Genomic DNA, 22,170 nt, shown 5'->3' with positions numbered 1-22,170 from the left:
TAAATGAGGTTAACACTTTGCTTCAGGGAAGGGAGGACAGATATGGACCTTGGGGGTTGAACCCCTGTTTGTAAACCTTGTGTAAACCAGCTTCTTCTCTTTTCTGTTTTCAGGCAACTGTAGTATTCCTGCAGTATTGTCAGATGGGGTTTTGTATTACTGAGAGCAGTGCAGCTGTGAGCATCTTTGTGGTTTCCACACCTGCTTAACCAAAATAGTGCAGCTCAAGAACCAGGAGGATAGATTGAGGTATCTGGCCTTTACTTCCATCACCTTCCGTGAAAGGAAGAAAAACCCACATGTCTCATTTGGATTCTCCTGGGGTGGAGCCAACTCTTACTAGCAATAACCCTATTCCTCAACAACAAATCTACCACAGTTACTTATATTTTCTTCCTTATGTAGCCATTTACTTTGGAACAGGGACTGGCTTACTTTGCACATCATAGCTGAGATGTCGTCATCTACCTACAGTTGCATATACCCTTGCATTCACTTGCTGCTTTCCTAGATTCTGCAATGATTTGACATCAGAGTGGCTAGCAGGTAATAGAATGAATGACAGACCCCAATAAAGATTGTCAAACTTTCTATATGTCACCTTGTTGTTATATTGAAAAGAGCCCATTCAGCAGTCCCTCCTGAACCCCTATCTACCTTGGACTCTGTCCACTAAACTGCTGATGCTACAAAGTTAAAACCACACAGGAAAGTTTAAACTATAAAAAAATTTTTAATTAAAGTATAAAACTTTTAAAAATTTAAACTTTTGAAAAATATAACTATTTACATATAACACATAACGCAGGGAAAGAGGGTGGGTGCCCCCCAAGAGCAGCTTGAGCTACCTCAGGCGAGGGGGACGGAAGAGGTGCAGTTATTGAGAGGGTGTATGGCTGCTGGCACCATGCCCTCTTTCGGCTACCAGCCACAAGAGGGCATGTTCCATCCTCTCAACACACCCTCTCAATACCTGCACCTCTTCCAAGAGGGCAGAGTAGGGCTCTATCTCCCTGACCGCCCCCTCCTGAGGCTGGTCGGGCTGCTCCTGGGGGGGAACAGCAAGGAAAGGGGGTAGGATGGGAACAGGAAGGGCAGGAGAGTGAGGGGAAGGGCTATGGGTGGGAGAAGGGGAAGGTCCAACAGGGGATGGTGGTGGTGGTCCTGGAGGTAGTGGTGAGGCAGGCGGTGGGGGTCCAGGGGGCAGTGATGGGGCAGGCAGTCCAGGGGGCAGTGGTGGGGCAGGCGGTGGAGGTCCAGGGGGCAATGGTGGGGCAGGCGGTGTGGGTGGTCCTGAGGGCTGCCAGGCCTCCTCCTCCTCCCTCTCCTCCCTCTCCTCTTCCTCCTCCTCCTCCGCAGAAGACCAGGGTAGGGCTCCCTCCATTAGTTGCGGTGCCTCCTGAGGGGGTGACTGCGTTGCTGCTTGACAAGAGAGAAATAGGATACAGTCAGATATGTACACAACACTTTTGAACATGACATTCTTTACTAAGTTATTTTCTTCAAATGCTAATAACAGGATGCAAAGCACCTACTCCACTGTAAACATCAAAATGTAGCGTAAGTAAGTGAGGCAAGTAGAACACCATAAAGCCATTGTGACATGATATCACAAGTTCATGTAATCCTTTACATAAGTTCATGTAATCCTTTTTCTTCTTCTCTACCCACTATTTTAAGTTCTTGTAAACCGTGTCGAGGTCCATTCTCATGGAGATGATGCGGTATATAAACTTAAGGTTTAGATTAGATTAGATTAGATTTACTGCAGATTTTATGATTAAGAATGGTTTACAGTTACTCAAGCATTTTCATCTATTTATTCTGGTAGGCTGATCACAAAGAAACACACGCTGGACTCATTACTCACCGGCTTCAGAGCGCAATTCCTCCATCACCCCCTCAAGGAAGGCCCGCTCCTGGCGCCTCAGCAGCCGCCCCCTTTTCCTGAGATCCTCAACCTGGATAATAGAGAGAGAGAGAAAGAACAGAGAGGGAGGGATATGATGAGTGCCATCTAGCACTGTGGCATAACATGTTTACTTAAGTATTGACCTCTATAAGCACATAAAAATGGAGTATGCTGCCCTCCAAGAGCCCCTATCCGCTTTGCTACCTGCCTCCACCCCCTTCTGCCACATGTTTTACATGAATGTATTCACGTACTCCAGCATTTTCCCCTTTCTGTGCTGGAGGCATCGCTAGCTCTCTACTGTACCTGGGACAGTGGGGGGGGGGGGGGAGTTGAGGTGACATGGCCAGCATCACAAGGAGGAGTGTGGGATTGAACTCACAACCCCAGGGTGCTGAGGCTGTAGCCTATCAGCACTGCCCCACATTACAGCATGTCCTGGTGAGCTTACAATCATGCAGCAGGGCCAATAAAATAGTTTGGTCAGAAGGAGCAGCGTGGCTTGAAACCCCTAACATCAGGGTACTGACACTGTCACTTTAAACGTCATGCCACTATCTCCCTAGACCAGCAGATTGATACAGGAAAGTTGAAGGTATTTGAAATGATATAGCAGCACTTTAATATATTTGTTTTCCTTTGGCAAAGTTGATTTCAAGATGTTTCTATTACAAATGCGATGTTCATAGCCCAAAAATTAGTTGTGTGCATGTTGTGAATGGAATAGATACCTTATAGGAGCTGAATTTGTCATTTAAAATCCTACTACTGCTCCTTTGGGATGTGCTTTAATTTCAGTATTCAATGTAAAAGATTTATTATGCACAATTGTAGTTTTTAAAAGGAATCAAGATTTACCCACAATAACATGACCAATTTGATTGAGACAGGTTTCCATCATCATTACATGATTATTTGTGAGGGCCTGACTTGGAATACTTACTTCCCTGGGACATGAGGCTCTTCTGTTATACCGCCGGGTCAGGCGGGTCCAGGAGTTCCTGAACTGCAAGTATGACCTGCGATGGCCTGCCACTCTAAAATAGTGGTGTTCATGTGGCAGGAATAGCCTGGCCAGCAGCCTGGAATCCTCGGTGGAGAAATTTGGCTGTCTCCTGGCTGCCATTTTAGAGGAAATAACTGTGTATGAAGAACGGGCGATTCTATGACGTCACAACGCAAAAAAACGCGATGACATTTTTGTGCCGCTTGGGCGTGCTTGCAGCGGCCGCTCCGCGCTACATCAACACTGTTGATTACATCCTAAACCACGCCGATATCGCTGTTATACAAAAAAGTATAGCAGAACGCTTAGAAGCTTACCATGTAAACCTAATGAAACTTCACCTCCCCCAAACACAATGACAAGTTATAAATGAAATAAATGAAGATTGGGAAGTGAGGTTCACATATTTTAGCTTAGCTATGCATGTTTGGGTGGGTGGAAAAAAAAAGAATATTATGTCTTTGGTAACCTTAGTCAGGACTTGAACCCCTGCCCTTTGGAAGATACATGCAGTGCTTTTAAGCACTGAGCTATGTTGGGGATTTGGGAATGGGAGTCTCCAGAAATGACTTTAGATACAAGCTTAGAAGCTTACCATGTAAACCTAATGAAATTTCACCTCCCCCCATGTATTTAGGTTCACACGATCTACATTTGAACAAACACAATGACAAGTTATAAATGAAATAAATGAAGATTGGGAAGTGAGGTTCACATATTTTAGCTTAGCTATGCATGTTTGGGTGGGTAGAAAAAAAAAGAATATTATGTCTTTGGTAACCTTAGTCAGGACTTGAACCCCTGACCTTTGGAAGATACATGCATTGCTTTTAAGCACTGAGCTATGTTGGGGACTTGGGAATGAGAGTCTCCAGAAATGGCTTTAGGTACAAGCTTTGACAAGGGGTAATCATTGCAAGTATCTACAGGTGTATTTGATCTGAGAACACCCAATGAACGTCCAAAACGATTTCAAAATTCTAACGGCTTCTATGACGTCAGATGCTACTTTATGGTTAGGGTTAGGACTACAGTTAAGTAGTTCGGTAGCTCAGTGAGTAAACGAGCTGTACCAATCATCCATAGGTTGTGAGTTCAACTCCCGGCTTGTCTTTTACTTGATTATAACATGAGGGGTTTATGCTGCAGGAGTGTGTTGTTGGGGTGTTGCAGGAGTGTGTTGTTGGGGTGTTGCAGGGGTGTCTAGGATGACACAGAATAGTCACTTGCATTTTCAACAATGCATTTGAATTTCTTAAGATGAAACCTTAGTGAGCCGGGGGAGGTAGGTCACCGCAGCCTCGCGCCTCAGATGAAAAGGTTAATTTTTTAGGGACTGTGTAAGCTGATCTGGGACAGTCTTCAGCGACTCGGAGCCCTCCTCCCGGCTGGGCAGAAGGAGGAGGCTTTGGCGGTGGTGGTTTTGGTGGTGAGTGAGGGCGGGAAGGGGGAGTCGCATGGCTGCTGCATCTGCACTCCTGCTGGCCACAGACCTACTGATCACAGAGCAGAGATCACAGAAGCACGCAGGTATGTGCGCATGCGCGGCTAGGGTTTTATTATATAGGATATACACCTATCGCATCTCATTTTCATCACAAACACATTAGCGAGACATACACAATACATTACAAAGTTGAGCTTGGGTTTGATAAAATAAACAGCATAATTTTGACTTTGTATTACATTTATTGAACCATACTTAAGAATATGGGTGTTGCATCCATGACAACGGTGCTTTACACCATTAAGCTACCAGTCTTTTGCCTCAACTGACTGTGATATGATAGCTAAGTAGAGTATACTTTAGCACATCACTAAGGTATGCTATGACAGGGGAACCAGAGATACAGGTGTAGGTCAGTGAGTAAAAGCACTATATTGATCATCCGTAGGTTGTGAGTTCAACTCCCGGCTTGTCTTTTACTTGTGGCATATCTACCTTCCAGGTGCACCTTGATGATGTCACAATGAGGTCAGCATTGTGCTGCTGGCTACTTCCTCTTCCTGTGAACTAGAAGCCACATTCAGGTCTAATCTGTGTTTTGATTCTGTTTCTAAGTTGGGCCAGTGTAAGTTATGGGATTTACCTTTGTTGTGAAGAATGAGCTGATTGTAGCAATGTTTTAAGACCAGGAGAGTGTTCTTTCGAGCAAGATATCACTTCTAAACTATCCTCTCTGAAATAATGTCTCTGGGAAATCGAGAGAAAGCTTATTGGATGACTTAGGGTGCCTTTCCTGCCAGTCTTTGTGGAACTTAAACGAAGTTTATAAGAAGTCTATATGGTGTTCAAAGTCCTATCCTTTCCACTTCTAATAGGAGGTGAGTATGACATTCTTGTACAGCTTTCTGTGTAGCATACATCTACCGGTTCCCACCTTCCATACTGATAATGTAAGTTCAACACCCACTCGGTACGTTTCATCTTCTAGTTCTCCTTTGAAACATAACATATTTTTTTTTCCTTGTATTAATGGTAAACTGTACAATTCTGATATCCTAGAGGAAAAAGATACAACACAGAAGTGTTCTCTGTCTGCCATTCCCTACCTCACTGATATTGCCAGATCAACTAATATATAGTTTACAAAATGGTATACTGTGTTTTGGTTATCCTTTTCATCATCTTATACTTACAATGCTGAATGACTGATAATAAAGAGTATAAAAAAAGTATAATCTAAAAAAAAAAAAACATCGTGCCTCCGTGTTCGAAAATGGAATTCGACACGGAGGGACACAGCACACTGTCAGGAAACACGCCGTCCTAAGTGTGCATGCGCGCTTAGGATTTTATTATAGAGGATTTATCCTTTCTGGTAACTAGGATTGCTTCTTGTTTCCAGCATTCTATGAAGCTCAGCAATTCAACAAGTAAATACATATATTTGTTTGATGTCTTTGATAAGTAAATCTTTTGAATATGTAGGAACCAAACTTTGGAATGATCTTCCTACTAAATTAAGGAAAGTTTCTTCATATTATATCTTTCAAACATTTTTTAAAAGCTCACTATTTTAATTTATTTATTGTAAATTTGCTGAGAACTTTGATGCATTATTTATAAACATTGCTAAAAGATATTCTAATTTTGGGTTTGCCCTAATCCCATCCAAAACACACCTCCAATATATCCCCTTGCTATTCAGATGAACCGAAGTGAAAACGTCCAAATTTTGCCTTTCAAAAATCACAGTTTTGACGTTTTCAGCAGTTAGACCTTCTTTTGGCCATGCTGAGGCATTCATCTGCTTCAAAAATGAATGCCTTAGGCACCTATGTCTTGAAAAGCTGCAGAAATATGGTTTAAATGTAAATGTGAACATTTCTGTATGCTTGAATGTATAAATGTTCATGCATATTTTAGAAAATAAATATGTAAACCTCAACTCTTCCTGTGTTCCTCACAAATTTGCTTATGAACACACCTACTCCAGAGTCATGTAAAAGTGTGCACATACTTTTCCAAGAAGTCTTTTTATAAGAAGCATTTTGGGATAGATTTTGTAACTGGGTGCCTAAAAAGATAGGCACCTAAAATCAATCACACTTAGGTGCCCATTACAGAATCGTGCTGTACCGGGCCATGGTGCGCCCTCACCTGGAATACTGCGTCCAGCACTGGTCGCCGTACATGAAGAAGGACACGGTACTACTCGAAAGGGTCCAGAGAAGAGCGACTAAAATGGTTAAGGGGCTGGAGGAGTTGCCGTACAGTGAGAGATTAGAGAAACTGGGCCTCTTCTCCCTTGAAAAGAGGAGACTGAGAGGGGACATGATAGAAACATTCAAGATAATGAAGTGAAAGACAGGTTGTTCACCCTCTCCAAGGTAGGGAGAACGAGAGGGCACTCTCTAAAGTTAAAAGGGGATAGATTCCGTACAAACGTAACGAAGTTCTTCTTTACCCAGAGAGTGGTGGAAAACTGGAACGCTTCTCCGGAGTCTGTTGTAGGGGAAAACACCCTCCAGGGTTCCAAGACTAAGCTGGACAAGTTCCTGCTAAACTGGGACGTACGCAGATGAGGCTGGACTCATTTAGAGCACTGGTCTTTGACCCGGGGGCCACCGCGTGAGTGGACTGCTGGGCAGGATGGACCACCGGTCTGACTCAGCAGCAGCAATTCTTATGTTCTTATGTTAACTAAAACTTGGGCACCTACAATGTAGGTCAGGGTTTTAAAAGCTTACAGTAAAGGCACCTAAGTACTTTAGAGCAGGGCTGCCCAAGTCCGGTCCTCGAGATCTACTGGCGGGTCAGGTTTCAGGATCTCCACAATGAACATGCATGAAAGAGATTTGCATACCAAGAAGGCAGTGCAGGTAAATTTCTCTCATGCATATTCATTGTGGATATCCTGAAAACCTGGCCTGCCAGTAGATCTCGAGGACTGGACTTGGGCAGCCCTGCTTTAGAGAATCACGCCTAGTGGTGAAACTCATGCCTAGTGGTGCCTAAGTCCTTCTTTGCCCATAAACATGCTTATTTTGGAGTTAGGCACCTATTAGAGAATGACACGGGGAAAAAATCTGTCCCCATCACCGCCCCGTCACCGGCCCACCATCCTCTGCACCGCCCCGTCACCGCCGTTCCCTTCACCGCCCCGTCACCGCCATCCCTTTCACCGCCCCGTCACCGCCACTGCCATCCCATTCACCGCCCCGTCACCGTCCCCGCTGCATCCATATAAGCCTTAGTACTGTAATATTTAGCTTATTCCTTTCTTATAAATCAAAGTTCCTGCTGCTGAACTAGAGAAAGAGATGTTCAGCTGGCAGGGCTTTGTTTATAAATTTTTATCAACACAACTAATATACTATTTTATCCTAAAGCAAAAAATAAATAAATAAATATAATTTTTTTTTCTACCTTTGTTGTCTGGTTTCTGCTTTCCACATCTTCTCATTGAATTCCTTCCATCCACTGTGTGTCTTCTCTCTGCGTCTTCCATTTGCTGTTACTGTGCCTCTCCCTTAACCCCCCCCCCCCAATTGGTCTAGCACCCATCTTCTTCCCTCCGCTCCCGCATAGTCTGGCATCTGTCTTCTTCCCACTCTGTCTTCCACATTTCCCTTCGGGGTCTGTTCCTCTCCACCCTCCTTCAATGTCTGTCCTATTCCTTTCCACCACCACCCTTCCCTCCCTCCTTTACCATCTGTTCCTTTCTACTACCCTTCAGCTCCTCTCACGTGGCTTATCTATCTACCTTCCTCCCTCTTATTTTCATGGCACGTTACAATGTAATTTGTGCAAGCCACTGGAGCCTGCGAGCTCGGTCCCTGTCCCATCCCCACAAACCATCTCGCTTCTGTGCTCCTATTTTCTCCATTTCTAATATCTCCCCTATGTATCTGTCATTGCCCCCTCCCCCCTGTGTCCATATACCATCCCCATGGCAGGTCCCCTTTATGTCTCTGTCCCTATGCCCCATGCACATAATTTACCCTCTTTCTGTTACCTTCCTGTGTCCAGATTTCCCCTATCTTCCTCTTCCATACCAGTGTGTCTCTTCTTTTCAACCCCATCTAGCTTTTTTCCCTCTTTCTTCCCCCCCCCCCTGCTTCTAGCATCTGGCTCACCTGCCAGTCCTTCCCTTTCTTTCCTGCTGTGGGTTTTTCTATCCCCTTGGCCCAGAATCCTTGGCCCAGAATCCTTTTCCCTTTCACTCCCTCCTTCTAATTTGAGCCGGGAACACTAGCGAACGCACGGTCCCCGCAGCCACTACCTGCCTGCCCAATCGATCCTAGTGTTTAGCCAGCTCTCTCCCTTCTCCTCACCTTAGTTTGTAGATTTTCTTTTTCGGCGACCCGCACGCTATCAGAGAGCCGCGCACGCGCGGCTGCTCAGTGTTCAATCTTCTGCTCTGCTGCAACTTCCTGTTTCCGGTTGTGTCAGAGCAGAAGATTGAACACTGAGCAGCCGCGCGTGCGCGGCTCTCTGATAGCGTGCGGGTCGCCGAAAAAGAAAATCTACAAACTAAGGTGAGGAGAAGGGAGAGAGCTGGCTAAACACTAGAATCGATTGGGCAGGCGGGTGTGAGCTGCGGGGACCGCGCGATCCTTCATGCCTCACTGCGGGGACAAGACCATTCACCGCCCCGCGGGCGGTGAATGGCCTTGTCCCCGTCGCCGCAGCGACTGCTAGTTTTCTTCCCCGTTTTCGGCGGGTGACCCGCGGCTAAAATGCGGTGGCCGCGGGTAAACCGCCACCGTGTCATTCTCTAGCACCTATCTTATCTAGAATCATGCCTAAAAAGATAGGTGCCCATCAACTAATTAATGTTTTATTTTTTTCAATTGTGAGTTTATTAAAGCTTAAAATTGAATCCAACATACTAATTAAGTTAGTTGCCTAACTTAGGTGCCTATGAGGCTCATAATCAAAACTTTGAAACGTCCAAAGACCTGCCTAAGTCGGCATTTGGACGTCCAAGTGACGATAATCAAAACCAATTTTCTGGAAGTTCTGCAGCAACTGAACGTCCAGAGCTCAAAGGGGCATGTTGGGAGGTATGTTATGGATTGCAATTTTGAGCCCTTCAGGGTCTTAGGCCCCTCCCACTGCATTTCTCGATAAATATATCATTCCCTACTCCTCAATTAGGGCCCTCAGATCAGCAGACCAGAACTTATTAACCGTTCCTCCAATCAAAACCCTCTATTATACTAGAAATACAATCTTTTCCATCGCAGCCCCTATGCTCTAGAACACCATGCCATCTCACCTCCATCATGAAAATTCTCTCGATAAATTCAAATCTAAACTCAAAACTTTTCTATTCAAAGATGCTTTCCACAGTCCATGATAAAGCACTTCACAGTCCATGGTAAAGCACACTTCTTTATTTATTTATTTAAAAAACGCTTCTATGAAGCGACCCCTGTTCCTTGCTCTGTTTTCCCTCCCCTCATACCTTTATTTTTATGATATACTGTAATTATCTACTTTCCTTTCCATCAGTTCCTACCATGTCCAGTTATATCAGTGTCTTTGTCCTTACTTTGTTTAAATTTTCCCACTGCATATTTGTTTTTTGTTTTTTTTTTTAATATAATTTTAGCTTTGTAAACCAGTCAGATATATGTTGATGGTCGGTATATTAAAGTATTAAACTTGGAAACTTTGCATTGGGAGGGGGAAGGCCCATCATTCTGAGCATGCAGAACTACAGGCAGGAGGGAGTGAGTTTCCTTCCTGCTGATTTATCAGCAGAAGGTATGGGGGATGTCAAGGGATTCTGCGATGTTGGCGGATGTCAGGGGAGGGGATATCAGGGGATCCAGTGATATGGGGGGGGGTGTCAGGGGGATTTTGGGGGTCCAGAGATGTTGGGGGAATGTTGGAGGATGTTGGGGGGGGTCCAGAGATGTCAGGGGGATTTCTGGGGGAGAGGTGTAAGGAATTGGTGGGTGTGAGGGAGGGAGAGCCAAATTTTTTTTTCTCCCTGCTGATTCAGCTGATCCTGGCATGGGAATCCACGATCAGCTGAGCCGGCAGGACTGCACCAAAACTGGCTCACCTGACGGAGGAGATTCCCCTGTGTCAATCAGCTGATGGTCCTTCAGACAAGGTAGTTAGGTACGTCTGAAAAACTTGCTATTCTGCGTTTTTCATGTGGATGTTTTTATATTTGAGAATGGCCAAAAAACCGCTGCCATCCACCTCTTATCTGTTAATATTTAGTGCTTGTAGCGCTAAATAGTAACAGAAAAGAGATGGATGGCAGCGGTTTTGTGTGGAACCCTGACAAAACTTTGGTGAAACATGTCGGATCCTACCGCTTATCCACGTTGAGAAATGAGTAATTCACCATTACTAAGATAAGTAATCACAAATTAAAAAGTGATAAGAAATGCACAATATTTAAAAACAAAGTAGACCGGTGAGGATTTCACCACTTGAATCTCCCCGTTGAAACACCTTTGTGGGACGGAGGAGTGGTGGTTCTGAGGTCGTTTTTAAAAAAAGTGTTTCGTCAGCAGGAGACCTGAAGTTATGATGCCGTTGTACAGAGCCATGGTGAGGCCTCACTTGGAGTACTGCGTTCAGTTTTGGAGACCTCACTACCGAAAGGACGTGCTGAGAGTCGAGTCGGTGCAGCGAACAGCCACCAGGATGGTCTTGGGGCTCAAGGATCTCACGTATGAAGAAAGACTAGAGAAATTGCGGATGTACTCACTTGAGGAAAGAAGGGAACGAGGAGATATGATTGAAACGTATAAATATATCACGGGGCATATCGAGTCAGAAGATGATATCTTCCGGCTCATGGGACCCTCGACCACCAGAGGGCATCCGCTAAAAATCAAGGGAGGGAAGTTTCATGGCGACTTCAGGAAGTATTTCTTCACCGAGAGAGTTGTGGATCATTGGAACAGACTCCCTCTCCAGGTGATAAAAGCCAGCAGCGTGACGGATTTTAAGAGAAAATGGGATACTCACGTGGGATCTTTAAGGGAGTAAACTCAGGGGGGGGAGGATACTTGGAATGGGCAGACTTGGTGGGCTATAGCCCTTTTCTGCCGCTTTTTTTCTATGTTTCTATGTTTCTAGTAAACTGAGAAGGGGAAATTGAAGGACAGTTTAACCAGCACCGTAGAAATTTATTTATAAGTGGCTCATTGACATTCTAAGGAGACATTTGGCCATTTTGAGTGAGGCCTCCATTTATTTAGGCATCTATTTTGTACCTATATTTAGGCATTTTTTAATAGAATTTCCCTCTTTATGCACATATATTGACATATCATAAACAAAAGGAGGAGTGGAAGAAAATTTATTACAAAGCAATCAATACTGTAACACTTCACCTTTTTTTTTTTTGCCAATAATCATTCTTTGATGAAAGAAAAAGCCTCATGTCTTTGGTGAGCACATCCGAGCTTTACCTTCCCCGCCCACATCATCGGCATAAGAAACTTTCGTCAAGAGTGACCTCTGCCAAGTGTAAGTGAAAAACTGAAAATCTGTCTAGAACAAAACCCGGATTCAAATTCAACCACAGTACATTCAAACCACTTCCTACTGCAAAAAAAAATAAAAAATTCTCAGTCCGTTTGTAGAAGCCAACATTTCACGGTACTCAGACTGCTTATTCAGGGCATAGCAGACTTCACCCTCCCATAAGCAGTGTGTGATGTGGTTTTCTAATCCTTTCGTTGTTTCGTTGCCCATACGCTGGCATACACACATGAAAATGTCATAATAGAATTGTTCCCGTGGCAACTTCTAGGACCAAAGGTTTGGCATGCTCTGGACAGAAAAATGTAATCAATCATTTATGTCCTTTTAAATATTGACCTGGTTATTTCCAGTAAGAAAGTGAGCAATACCGGACAGAAAAAAAAAAAAAAAAGATTGATTCAGTTTAAAGGAAAGATGCTGTATAATACCAATTGTATTGCTTAAGGTTTGACAGTTACAGTATATTAAGCAAATGCAGTTCTCAGACCAAATATTAATAAACTTAGGGGTCCTTTAACTAAGGTGCGCTATCCGATTTAAGGCACGCTAAATGCTAACACATCCATTATATTCTATGCACGTGTTAGCGTTTAGCGTGCGCTAAATCGGTAGGAGGTTTAACGCACGGAATACCGCACGTCAAACTGCCTGCCACGCTAGCCGCTAACGCCTCCATTGATGAGGCGTTAGTATTTTGGCTTGCCGCGGGAGTTAGGTGTGATGAAGTGCCCGACGCGCTAACCCCCGTAGCGCACCTTGATAAAAGGAGCCCTTAGTAAAAGAAGGGGATACTGAGCTAAAGTAAATAAAATAATGAATAAATCAGTACAAATTAAAGAAAAATATAAGTTAAAATAAAAAGTGCCTTTTAGCAGTGCCTACCCCTGCACAACAGCCATCTCTAGATATAAATGGGAAGTAGGATTCTCAAACCATCTATATTAGGGGTGTCCAACCTTTTGGCTTTGCTGGGCCGCATTGGCCGAAAAAAATGTTTCTGGGGCCGCACAAACACGCAAACGCTGCAGCAAGACAGAGGAAGGAGCCGGCAAGACGGTAAACACCCGAGGGCAGCAGAGGAAAACACTGCATCGCCCTCGACCAGGGCCTCACAAAATACTTCACTGGGCCGCATGCGGCCCTCAGACCGCAGGTTGAACACCCCTGATCTACATTGAAGATATACTGATTTATTTATTTTTTTCTTTTTTGTTAAAAGTTGCAAAGAAAAAGTTGCAAGTTGAAATGCAAAAGCATTCTAGGATTAAATATCTGAGGTAAAAGAAAAGTTCTTGGGAAGAATTTATTGATGCAATGAATTGAAAATGTTTTATTCCTATGAACAATTATCAGGCAACAGCGGAGGAGAGAAACAGCTCCCTTTAATATAACCATGCTTAAGAAATCCAATAGTAGCTCTTTAGGAGAGCAAAAAAACAGCAGTAAGTCAGTTCGGTTCCAACTCTCATGAAGGTTCCACAAACAACCAGGAGATTTGCAAGTATCACCAGAAAAAAAAAACCCAAAAAATTTCATTAGCCTATTGCTTCTTTGAAAAGGAAAAAAAAAAATAATTAAATGCTCCCTAATTGTAGCGCAGAAACATATTCCCCCTGACCTTCAGCCGGTATCAGTCAGCATTTATTTATGCGCTAACCATCGCTTGCTACATTAGCTCTCAATATTCAGTGCTGGGCCTTGTCCAGGTATTGGAACTGAATACTGGGTGCTAAATGTGGGCAGGCTGGGTACCAAAGCTTCTGAACATCAGGCTGGGACCTGAATAATTTATATATAAGAATTTGATCCCCTTCTGAGCTCTTTCTGGCCCCCTCCAGACAATGCCCCCACCCCCAGCCTGCAGACAGCAAGGAGGCCCTCCTCCCCCTGGAACACTTCCTCCAATGCTCCAGCTGTTTAGGTAAGCCCCCCTTCCCGCAGTTCTAGCAATGGTCATTGGAGGCATGAATATAGCCCCCTTGCTCCTGCTCCTTGTGGTGTTCTTCCAAAATGGCTGCTGTGACCTTTCATGGCAGCTCGCGCATATCCACAGTATTCCATAACAATGCATGCATTTTTCCAAAACTCCCCTGACCCGCCATGCCCCTCCCATGGGAATACCCCTTTTGCAGTTGCTCATGGACAAACTTTAGTGCTAGCCTATAACTGGGCGCATCTTTCCGCACTGATCTGTCATTTCCCACACTTGGATTACTGCAATTCCTTATACTCCGGTATTACAGATAAGGAGCATAAAAGATTACAACTACTTCAAAATACAGCAGCCAGACTAATCTCTCGACTAAGTCACTTTGAAAGGGCAAGTTCATTGCTTAAGGAATCACACTGGCTACCAGTGAAAAGTAGAACTGAATTTAAAGTGGCTTGTGTAGTCCATAAGGGAGAGAACTCCCAAGGACTTGTAACCGACATCAGAGTTACAAACTCTTTTTTCAACTCCAGACCAACACAGCTTCACAAACTGGCATTCCCTGAACCACAAAAAGTTCACTGAAAAAAGCACTGTCCAAATCCACCTTTGAATTCCAAGGACCTGAAATCTGGAATAACCTTCCATCACATTTACGACAGATCTCCTCTTACTCTCAATCCAGAAAAATGCTGAAGACGCTTCATAAATTGCTTAATCAGCAACCAATTGATCCTGAGCTCCTACTGTATCAGTATTGTAAGTCATCCAATCTTATTGTAAACCATATCAGATCCATGTTGAAATTTGCAGGATATATGAAATTATATGATATACTATTTCAGCCTGGTTTTGGCGTCTTGCATCCTTTAGGATGTGTTTCAGTGCTTGAAGATGGTGTAAAATTATTGCCTAATTTTAAGTACTATTTAACGAATTCCCTAGTATGTTGGAAGATGCTGGTGGAATTTGAGATATCTTGACCTAAATCTCTTAATTCCAATTTCTAGATCTTTTCTAATTATTGATCTATATGCATTTCCTATCTCACAATGGGAACATGCACATTTTAATGTGCTGGGAGAGAATCTGCTAAGGGGAAAAAATTTAGGAAAAGGTAAAAAAAACTTGGGCTTCTGTAGGTTATTTCATTGCCCTTCTCTTTTTTAGTTCAGTATTCTGCTTTTACAGCAAAGTCAGTTTAGGCAATAGTGTAGCCTTTAGAGTCTCTGTTAGGGTTTTTAAATAAAACGTGTTTTAGTCTAGATTAGCATTTTAGGTTGCATTTCAGAGCATAAAATCAGATTAGGGCACAGATAGCAGTTGGGGATGTTGGGGAAAGTCTTATTTAGTGTTTTAACAGTAGTTTAAAATACAGCTAGAACAAACAAACAAAAAAATAGTAGTTTAGAATATACCTATAAAAAAGTTGCCCTACAGAACTTACTTTTTACAAAGGTCTTTCAGTTAGGCAGTTAGAAACTGCTCTTTTGTTTAGTTGCCTTTCAGTTAATAATAGTGCATGATTAAAGGGTGACTTATCCAGAAGGTGTTGCTGACATCACTTTCACTTTAGAAGCACAGCTAAGAAATGAATAGGTAACCCAGATCTCAACTGTTCTTGTCTTGAAGAGGTGTTGAGAGAGGATCTGCTAAGAGGAAGATCAGATTAGGGCACAGATAGCACTGGGAGGGGCCTCAGGCACCTGGGCCAATCAGTCTTAGGCCTCTCCCAGTAGATCTCAGGATGCACCCCCCTGATTGGTCCAGGTGCATAATGCTTCACAATGATTGGAGCTGCTCTCCTGTATGCCCTCCCCTGCCGCACTACCCTGCACTCAACCTGCACTATCCGGATCTCTACCCTGCCACTGCCGCATTCTCCTGACCAACTCTAGACATCCAATAAAGGCAACGTCAGTGCTGTGGCCTGGGCCAATATGGGCCTAGAACATCTGAGTATGCTCAAGGCCTGCCAGATCCTGCCCCCTCTGAAAATCTCAGGGAAGGAGGGAGTGTGCGCAGACGCTCAAGACCCAGCACCGGATCAGCATTCACCACAGCAGTAACAGTTTTTATTCATAACTGTGGTATCATCTTCAGCACCAACAGTAAGCCTCTCTGGCTCCGTGGCTGATGTTAGGATTGAGTCTTTCGCTATAAAATGGCATTCAATCCTGGTCAAAAGGTATGAATTAAAGGAAGCCTTTCCATAATCTCAAATGGAAACCAATATCAAATAAATTCCTTCTATTGATGTTCCATGCAATTTATGCTATGCTCCCGCTGATTTATCTAAAACAATGTTAACAGCATTTGCTAAAATCGAATTACCAGTTCAGAAGGTTTTGCAGTTTTTACAACAAGAAATTCAAACTTTTCTTGATAGATATATTTTCTGTTTAAAACTAAAGATGCCCCAAAAATTGAGATTTATGACATGAAGCCTAAATTCACTTAAAGTCTGACATTCACTTGAAATTCAGGAAACAATGATTTTCTCCTCTTTGTAAGAATGATCAGAAGAAATGGTGCACCTGTTTCTGAACATGTAGGAAAATGAAAACATGCAAGTGGAAAAGGAAATGAGGAACAGGCGTGCTAGCGTCTAGAAGTATCTTGCAAGTGCTGCTTTAAAAGTTCCACAGAAACAATTGCCAAACTTTTCACAATGGGGTAGAGATCACGCAAACGTTTTCCTGCTGGCTTTGCAACACCTCTCTACAAGGAATTATGTGTGTACTTTAACTGTGATATTTATGCCAGCAGTACAGCACAGGTTCAGTCATTTACACCTGCTTTTATTCTGGGGAGAATTGTGCTGCAAAAGTTTATCATGGGACTGAAAACGCTATGAGAGTAAACAATTACCAATACCAGTTTTTGGAAGGGAAATGCTTTTTACCCAAGTCGACTGACTGTGGGACTTGTTTTCAAAACAGAAAAACAATCAAGAGTCGCATAAAGGGGCAGATGGACATTTTTCTCTCCAAAATGTCCAAATCACTATTTTCGAATTACCGTTACATGTTAGGCTATATGTTTCCAAGGTTATTTAAAATTTGATTAACCGCTTAATCAAAATTCTAGGTGGTGTACAATATAAAATACATGTAAGTATTTAAAATTAACTAAGGGCTCCTTTTACGAAGCCGCGTTCGCAATTTTAGCGCACACTAAACCCAGGCTACGCGGCTAGAACTAACGCCAGCTCAATGCTGGCATTAGCGTCTAGCGTGACCGGCAGTGTAGCGTGCGCTGTTACGTGCGTTAAACCGCTAACGTGGCTTCATAAAAGGAGCCCTGAATGCAAATACCCGGGGGGTCTAGATACGAGACATGACATACAGAAACACATGGAGTATGGGGAAGAGCTACAATCTTTGAAGATAAAGAACAAAAAAGGATGAAACAAAAGGGGGGTGGGGAGACTAATCTTCCCGCTGTCCTAAATGCGTCATTAAATTTTTTAAAAAAGTTTTCCATTTTGACTTGAAATGGTTTAAGGTGTTTGCAGCACACCAACAGAATGTGCGTCAGCTAGAGTTGACAGATTCTGGTTGATCTGAAATGACTGTAATTCAGCACCTAGAAGAACCGCTAGCAGTTAAAATCTTCTGCAGGAGCTTTGAGGCTTTCAAAATGAAAAATATTTTTAAAAGAAAAAAAAAAAAAATCCAACCCTAGCATTAAGGGCTTCTTTTACAAAGCCGCGGTAGCAGCTTTAATGCGCGTGACTTTTAATCGCGCGCTACACCCATGCTAACCGAAAAACTACCGCCTGCTCAAGAGGAGGCGGTAGCGGCTAGCGTGGCTGGCGGTTTAGCGCACGCTATTACGTGCGTTAAGCCACTACCGCAGCTTTGTAAAAGAAGCCCTAAGTTGGGGGAGGATAAAGATAGAAAATGGATTTTAAGAAAATATTTGGTGCGAGGGAAGGGCGTAGATCAGAAATGTTAAAAAGAAAGCAGCATATTATGTCATATGGTGTATTGTTTACTTACGCTGGGTTTTACTAAATGACGCTATAGTTTTTTAGCGTGGACCGCTGAGATAAATGCTCCGATTCATTTATCTTGCTAGCCTTTGCTAAAAACCTTTAGCACTGTTTAGTAAAAGCCTTTAGTTAGATAGGGGTCCTTTTGGTAAGTTGTGGCAAAAAGTGGCCTTAGTATGTCCTTATGTGGGTTCTTTCCACGCATTATGAAAATAAGATATGTGGCCATACAACTAAAGATGTTTTCTTGTATGGGTGTTTTTCTATGGAATAAATTACGGGGTCAATTAAGGCTATATTCGGACCGTCTCAGCTTTAAGAGATTGCTTAAAACAAAGCTTTTTGTTGATGCATATCTGTGAATTGCTCCCTAGGATTTTGTTCCTCATTTAAATGCAATGATAGTGAAGGATGATACAAGGAGTTTTAGGTTTCACTTCTTGAGTCCATTTGAATTATTCTATAATGTTATGCATATGTTATTTTGGAAACCGCTGAGACTCCAGGCGATATATAATTTTTTTTAAATAAATGTGAGGGACATTTCATAAATAATGCACACTCTTTTTTTAAATTTACATGTTTTATTTTTTTTTTTCAGGTATTTCTTTACAATCCTTCAATATAATCTTCCTGCTTTGCAATGACAGAGTCCCAACATCCGGGAAGCTTCATTATTCTATTCAAGACACCGTTTTTGTTCAGTTGCCGAATGGCTCGGGTACCGGCGGAAAAAAGCTCTTCCAGAGATGCAAAATGTTGTCCATGCATAGGTTGTTTCAACTTTGGAAAAAGGTCGAAGTCTGGTGGACTCATATCTGGACTGTAGGGAGCATGAGGTATCACCTTCCAGCCGTATTCACGTAGTTTTTCAATGATGAGTGGAGAGCTCCATCTTCCCCACGACCCAAAAAATTTTGACGCGCTCAATCAAAAGTCAAACAAATGATGATTTTTGCTTAGGATCATGAAGGCATCATCATCACAGACAAAGTTCCATGTGGAAGAAGTGTCAAAGCAGTGTATTATCGTGATTTCTTTTGCAAAAAATGCACAGAAAAATGCACAAAACCCAACCTCAGCTGGGCCACTCATTCTTCACGACAACGCTCGCCCGCACATAGGGAATGTTGTCATTGAAAAACTATGCAAATACGGCTGGGAGGTGTTACCTCATGCTCCCTACAGCCCAGACATGAGTCCACCAGACTTCGACCTTTTTCCAAAGTTGAAACAACCTATGCGTGGATATCGTTTTGCATCTCTGGAAGAGCTTTTTTCTGCTGGTACCCGAGCCATTCGGCAACTGAACAAAAACGGTGTCTTGGATGGAATAATAAAGCTTCCTGGACATTGGGACTCGATCATTGCAAAGCAAGGAGACTATATTGAAAGACTGTAAAGAAATATGTGAAAAAAAAATAATAAAACATGTAAATTTTAAAAAGTAGTGTGCATTATTTATGAAATGACCCTCGTAAATAAACTTGGTCCCACTGTATGCCATTTTAAGCCTTGTTAGGCACTCATTAGTACCTAAAGAAGCTTAATAAAAGGGTTCCTTTGATAGTTATTAGGATTTGGTTTTTGCCTCTTTTTGAGCCCTAGTCAAGAGGGCTGATATTCAAAGTAATTGATGTGGGCAGGAAGCTTAAATCACTTCCTGCCACCTAAGTGGGGATATTCAGTGACATTTAACCAGAAAGTGCCACTGAATAAACTAAACTAAACCTTAACTTTGTATACCGCATCATCTCCATAAAGATAGAGCTCGGCACGGTTTATAGGTAAATTCAGTGAATTTGAAGAAAAGGGATTTCCCTAATTTACCTGCATACATGACGCCTTTTAACGAGGGGAAAGATAGTTTGAGTATGTGGGCGGATCTAGTAGTGACAGGTCTTGAAGAATTCCAGGATAGTGGAATTAGGGGAGGAAGAATGCCATGTAGGATCTTGAAAATTAGGCAGGAACATTTAAAGTGAATCCTAGAAATCACCGGAAGCCAGTGAAGTTTTGACAGAAGTAGGGAAACATGATTGAATTTGCTTTTTGCGAAGATCAACCGAGCCGCAGTGTTCTGGAGCCGCTGAAGTCTTTGAAGATTTTTCTTGGTTAGACTTAGATAGATGGAATTACAATAGTCCAGTTTGAAAAGAATGATTGATTGTACAAGGACAGCAAAATGTTGTTGGCGGAAGCAGGATCTCACTTTCCCCCAAAGATCACCAACTAAAAAGAGGGAGGAGCCCTAGGTTATGCCGGTGTTGGCCATAGTCAGTAATGGCACCCACACAGATAAGCGCAGTGGTGTAGCAAGAGTGAGAGGCGCCTGGGGGTAGTGGCACCCCTCCCCTGCTCTTGTTTACATCCCCCCTCCCGCTCCTTCCTCAATCCCCTGCCCCCTTTCCCTCCCTTCCCCCATACCTCTAGTTGCTCACCACCGCAAGCAACAAGAACTTCAATGATCCCTGACGACCCTATCGGCTCTCCCTCTGATGTCACTTCCTATGCGTAGCACCCGGAAGTGACATCAGTAGGAGAGACAACATGGTCGCCAGGAGCATGTTGAAGTTGTTGCTCATGGAGGTGAAGAACTAGAGGCAGGGTGGAGAGGAGGAGGGGTGCCGGTGCCCCCACTAACATGGCCTCCCCCTTTCTACGCCACTGGGTAATCGGCCTACATTAAGCTGTTTAGCTATGTGGGTGCCTGCATTGAATATCAGGCCAGCACCTACATAATTCTTTTTAAAATAATAATAATAAAAAATCCCAGGAGAGGGGGGGGGCGCTGCTGAGCCTGAACGAAATGGCTGCCTGAGTGTGGAGCTCCCGGACCCTCTAAACAGAATTGGCATGAAAACCAATTACCCTAGCGCTATTTACAGCGGAACACTCAGTAACTGCTTCTTATACAGTGGTGACATTTTCGGCGAATTTAGCTGCATTGTGCTGGCCCGATGTCGGACAAAAAAATGGGTAAGAGGCACAAGCCTGACCCCGTCTCCCCCTCCAAAGCGCCGCTTCCCTCATCTCCTGCTGGCGATTCTAGTCGCAAAATTTTATCAGAATTAAGGGAGCTAAAAGACTTGGTGACAGAAACTAAAGCAAGCACTGAAGAAATAAACGAAAAGCTCACCACTTTAACTGCTGAGTTTGCCTTGATTCAAACACGTGTAGGCACACTCGAATCCAAGATGGACGCGACCTCCCTGCATGTAGCTGAGCTTCGAAGACAGACTGCTCGAATTACAAACTTAGAGCAGGAGCTGGAGGAAAATAATAATAGATCCAGACGCTGTAACATTCGACTTTTGGGGCCACCAGAAAATGGCAGAGATAATGAACTTATCCAGCATCTGGAATCACTTATACCCAAATTACTGGATATTTCATTCACACGTGATTTTGAAATAGAGCGTGCACACCGTGTACCCTCGCATCGCACACCTGCTGACCGGCGCCCCAGGCCTGTGGTGATGAAAATCTTGCGCTACCAGCATGTCCTCACTATTATGCAGAAAGCAAAGATTAGGGCACCGATACAACATGAGGGAGCCACTCTGCTTTTTGTGCCCGATCTAAGTAAATCTATGGCTCACCGACGTAAGCTCCTACTGTCCTACAGACCTCAACTGAAAATTTTAAATGCAAGATTTGGTCTAATGTACCCGGCGTGCATGAGAGTGACCCTGAACAACAACACCAAGGATTTCACTAATCCAGAAGACCTGGCTGCTTATATAGAACAAATCTCTCCGACACCTCGTGGACACCTCCGACACCTGCATTCCTGGTGGAACTGGAAATGCTTGCACTGTCATAAATTTACTGTTATGCTTGTTCAATGCTCTTATGTTTCTCACTCTCATATGTTCTTTTCCTCTGATCAGAGTGTTCTGCTGTATGATGTTTATACTTGGTTTTCCATTTAGAATGACCAGAGGGTAATGGGAGACCTGGGCACTCTGGCTCCTGTTTCTGAGTTCCCTTAGCTGCGTTCACACTGTATATTAGAGATGACTTCTTAGTCATCGCAAGGGAACTGTGGTACTTTCACCCAATTTTCTCTAGTTGTTTAATGCATTTGTATGCAATGTTCTGCTCTAACTCAGCTGCTGGTTTTGTACTGACTTATTTTCATTGTGCCAGGATACAACACATGTTTTCTCAGTGTAAAGTTCACCTGACGTGTTTTTTGAATTGTATTGCTTATATGTCATATTATATGCCCTATAATGTCTATTAACATTATATCTTTGAACACAAAAGGTCTCAACGATCCAGTAAAACTTAAGAAAATATTAACGTATATAGAGGGCTTACAGCCTGACATTGTCCTGCTTCAGGAGACTCA

This window comes from Geotrypetes seraphini, chromosome 11 (assembly GCF_902459505.1).
Source record: "Geotrypetes seraphini chromosome 11, aGeoSer1.1, whole genome shotgun sequence".
Classification (NCBI taxonomy): Eukaryota; Metazoa; Chordata; class Amphibia; order Gymnophiona; family Dermophiidae; genus Geotrypetes; species Geotrypetes seraphini.
This window is presented reverse-complemented; position numbering follows the sequence as displayed.